At 37.3% G+C, this 4,801-nt stretch overlaps 1 non-coding gene across 1 annotated transcript; it reads left to right on the forward strand.

Moving 5' to 3' along the window:
• The first annotated feature begins 1,766 nt into the window (after window positions 1–1,766).
• On the forward strand, window positions 1,767–1,838 carry TRNAG-UCC. The gene has a single exon. It is a non-coding gene; the product is annotated as a tRNA-Gly (tRNA).
• Window positions 1,839–4,801: the final 2,963 nt, after the last annotated feature.

The raw sequence follows: 4,801 nt of genomic DNA on the forward strand, positions 1-4,801 counted from the left end.
AAAACCATGATTGTAAAATGTCTTTGCCTCCATTTTATAAAACATGGTTTTAAAAAATCGTGGTGCTAAATCTGCCTGTAACCTTTATTGTCTGTTGGCTTATTTTGTTCATTTTTAGGAGAGACATATTTCTGAAGTTTAGCATTTAACACTGGCCTATCGATGACGTCTTATTGATGAAGCTTTTCATGATATCCTAGTTTAGTATTAAATAATAATAAGAAAATGTCCAAGAATCTATAACTTTTGACCTGTTCCCATGTTAAAGAGGGTCCTTGGAGGAAAATACTATTGAGCAAATTCTTTACCTTAGTCATTTCTAGGTAAGCAAAAATTAACTGTTGGCTGCCTAGACAGGGGACCAGAAAATGGGCAGAGCAGAGGACTGACTGTGTTTATGAGGGGCATTTGTAAACTCTTTTACTAACACAACTACCCGTATCCCCTAAAGGTGGAATTCTCGACCCAATATTTGCTCAAATAACAGAGAAGTTTTACTTTATACTGAAATTCTCATCATGTTTTGAGAATCGTCAATTTTTTTTTCCTAATTCGAAAGAACCAAGATGGGGAAATCTATATCCTCAAGGTAAATGTCCTTAAATATCCAACCAACTTCTCTAGGCTGCTTCCTCTAGTCTCTTAGTCCTGCATGCTGTCCATCTCCCTTTCCTTTTACTCTGTCCTACCCTTGAACTCTATTCATTCCCATGCATCAAGACTCATGTTCAAATAACATTCTTACTTGAAAGCATCACCATTTTTTCCAATTAAAAAGGAATTATTTCCTCTCTTCTCTCACCACGGAATCTATTCCTCTCATTTCTCTCTTTGGCCTTGTATAGTGGTTAGTATCTTTCTCCCCTTCCCAATCCCCACCACAGTCAATAGAATACAATCTTTCCACTCTCCAATTTCCAGAACAGTGCCTTGTGAATGTTTCTTGAATTTATTTCATATCCAGTGGGCCTGTGTTTATAATTAGACCTAGCCAAAAAAATGAATGCCAATTCTTCAAACACTTAGCATTGTGCTGGTTGTTAGGAATATTGGTGCCAATTGTATTAAGTTAGCTCAGTGATGTTTCTGGAGTAGAGCCTAAGCAAAGAAAGCCAAATTATTAGCATCTTAAAAAGGCAGGAAGAGAAAAGAAGACTAAAGAGAGAAGGATAAAAGGAGGTTGTCCTTGGACATCAACCAAGAAGCAGAGTAGGTTCCTCGGATAAGAACAGAAAGGAAGATCTGGACTGGTCTTAAACATGGAAGCAAAAAAGGAAAAGGACGTCTTGTACAGGACTTGATATTAGGAATAGCAAATAAAATTCAAATATCAGGGAGAGAGAATAAAAAAATTAAAATTAGGATGATTCTAAAGATTTATAAGAAGATGTCAGAAACTTGCAAAAAGAATGGCTAAATTACAGAGTCCATTAGGAGCTAAAGGTAGTTCATTGTCCAAATAACTTCCATGGGTATAACAAACCAGTTATTGGTTGGAAACATTTATAATCAGTTCATTGTGAAATGCCATGGATAGATGCCTATCCGAAAATAGAAATATAATCCCAGTCATGAATAAGTTGGAATCAAGGTCAAAAATATATATCAGTATGACACATTTTGGAAGTAAGCACAAAATTCCTGGAAATAGTGCATTGATATGATAATCTAAGATGAAACCCTTTAAAAGAAGCTAAAGATATGAGCTAACATACAGGATCAGATTGCCAAATCAAATTCACATGACTCAAAGATCTTACTCGGTGGCGTTGGTGGTATAGTAGTTAGCATAGCTGCCTTCCAAGCAGTTGACCCAGGTTCGATTCCTGGCCAACGCAGCTGGTAAACAATTTTGGCAGGGCGAGGTGGCTCACGCCTGTAATCCTAGCACTCTGGGTGGCCGAGGTGGGTGGATCACTTGAGGTCAAGAGTTCGAGACCAGCCTGAGCAAGAGTGAGACCCCATCTCTACTAAAAATAGAAAGAAATGATCTGGCCAACTAAAAATATATATAGAAAAAATTAGCTGGGCATGGTGGCGCATGCCTGTAGTCCCAGCTACTTGGGAGGCTGAGGCAGGAGGATTGCTTAAGCCCAGGAGTTTGAGGTTGCTGTGAGCTAGGCTGACGCCACGGCACTCACTCCAACCCAGGCAACAGAGCGAGACTCTGTCTCAAAAACAAAAAAACAGAAACAAAAAGAAAGATCTTACTCAATATCAAAATTTACTATAAGTAATGAATTACAAAAATACAAGATATTCAAGCAGAAAATCAGATGAAGCAGAAGAGGTCCAGGACATCAGGGTGATGAAATAAATGTATCTCTAAATAGATAAAATCTGTAAGGGAGGTTCTGGGATTCCTTAAACACTGAGGCATGTTTAAATTGAAAAATGTCTCCATTTCATACCTACTAGGGTTTTATAGACTACGTGGCATTCTCCACAGAGCCATGCCTCATAGATCCTGAGTTCCATTTATTACAGGTGCAGTAATCCTAAATCGGGGATATCCTGCTAAGGGCATTTCAGAGATAAAGTCTCTTCCTTCTAGCAAGCGGCATTAGTCTATTTATCCAGAGGTCCATTCAACAAGATTAGACTGCCTCACCGGCCTTCTTTTCTTTCCCCAGGAAACATCCCCCTGATAAGAGGAGAAAATGGATTCCATGGATCCTGGCCAGCTGCTTTAACACCTTCCTGCCAGGAAGTTTAAGAAAATGTTCCTAAGACAGTTTAGTACTTTTAGTAAAGCAAATGAAGGTGATTTTAGGAAAATGTGGGGAAAAAAAAGAATTTTAAAAGAATTAAGATAGACAAGTGTTTATAACATCCCCGAGTCTACAATTTGAAGATAAGAAAATGAGAATGATATTTGCAGAAAGGTTCGGCTGAAGATACTTTTGGTAGCCTGGAGGGAAACACAAGCAAATATGTTTACAAATGCAAGGAATTTAGGATGTTCTCTCATGATTGGTAGCAACAATGATTCTCAAGCTGGCACTCTGCTGTTAGCTGTGAGCTCCCTTCATGATCAGCTTACATAGGCTTAGAAAATATAAACTACATATAACAATATATTAAAATGAAACTCTTGCTGCTTCCTGCAGCTGAACAAGGAGACAATAGTTGCTCTATCCCTGCATGAATTATAAGACAGACCATCCATTTAGAGGTTGTGAGCTCTTGGGACCCCAACAGCAAACACTTTGAGGAGTGGACAGAAGTTGCAGGCAGATATTCATGGGGAGAGTATCTGAGGAAACCTGGGATGCGTTTTGCAGAAAGAGTCAGCTTTAAATACCTGCCAGGTTCACCAAGCACCAAGTGTCTTAGGACAGAACCAGTCAAGTAGTGACTTCTCTGTCCCCTCCCCCTTCCCCTCTCTGTTTCTTGTACCCCCCCCCAAACTTCTCCCATCATCAAATCAAAGGAAAAGTAGAAACCACCACAATGAGGAAAGAGAGAAGACTGGGCTTTCCTCTATTCAAGTTCTGCCTGCTGCTAGTCTCAACTAGGGGAAAGAAAACAGTTCATTTTAAATCAAATTAAAGTTTGATTATAATCTGGGATTGGACACTTTTAGTTACTGAACTGAGAATGTGAGGTGTGTGTGATTTCTATTACCCAAGAGTAATTAGAAAAATTTTTATCCAGTTGTCAAGATGGGGACATTTAACCACTGATTAGATTTAAAGAGACTGTGGGAGACAAAATAAAATTGCTTTTGCAATTATACCTTGTGAAAGCTGCTTGTTCAATGCACTGGTCACATTTATTTACTAACTTTAACCTTAATATCCCTGTAGAAGACATAATTAGCATAGCTAAAAGTACTTTAATTGAAAAACAAATAAAAAAAAAAGAAACCAAACTGACTCTAAAGGAAAAAGCATGTGATTTAAACTATTGTTTCCATTCATTAAAATAATGAATCAATAATTGGCACGTAATCAAAAAGTGCATATTTCTCATTTTACAATCTGAGGAAATGCAAATAGGCAAAAAAAAAAAAGGAAAGAAAGAAAAATAATTGTGTTCTATCTTACAAATAATAGTCACTATTAACACTTTGCATTTTATCTTTTCAAGTGTTTCATAGATGGGCTCTTCAGTGATTTTTTTTTTCACTAAAGAATTTATAAAATTTCCATTTCCACAAACATAAATCTTTTTAATTTTAAGGGTGGTGTTGTAGCCTATTCTATTTAACCACTTGCTAATGTTAGATATTCTTCAGTTTTACATTATTATAAACAACACTCTTCATACTGTTCCATTATATATTTTTCCTACCTTTCCATTGGTTTCTAGGATGGATTCCTGGAAATAGAACTGGAGATTCAATATGTATGAACTTTCTTTATGCCAAATTTTCCAGATAAATATTAATTTCTAATTTCTACTTCATCCTTAGTAGCGTATGAAAATCATTTAACCTATACCTGAGAGTTGAAAAATGATAACTTACTACTATTTGTATTAGTTTTCTAGGGCTACCATAACAAAGTGTCACAAACTGGGTGGCTTAAAACAATAAAAATTTATTATCTTACGGTTCTGGAGGCTAGATGTCCATAATCAAGGTGTCAGCAGGGTCATACTCCCTCTGAAATCTCTGAAAGAGAAAACATCTTTGCTCCTTCTTAGCTTCTGCTGGTGGTTGGCAATTCTTAGCGATCCTTGGCTTGCAGCTGCACCACTCCAATGTCTGCCTCTGTTGTCACATGGCATTGTTTCTGTGTGTCTGTGTCCAAATTTCCTCCTCTTCAAAGAACACCAAGCACATTGGATTAGGGTC

Source organism: Lemur catta, chromosome 8 (genome assembly GCF_020740605.2).
Source record: "Lemur catta isolate mLemCat1 chromosome 8, mLemCat1.pri, whole genome shotgun sequence".
In the NCBI taxonomy this organism is placed as follows: Eukaryota; Metazoa; Chordata; class Mammalia; order Primates; family Lemuridae; genus Lemur; species Lemur catta.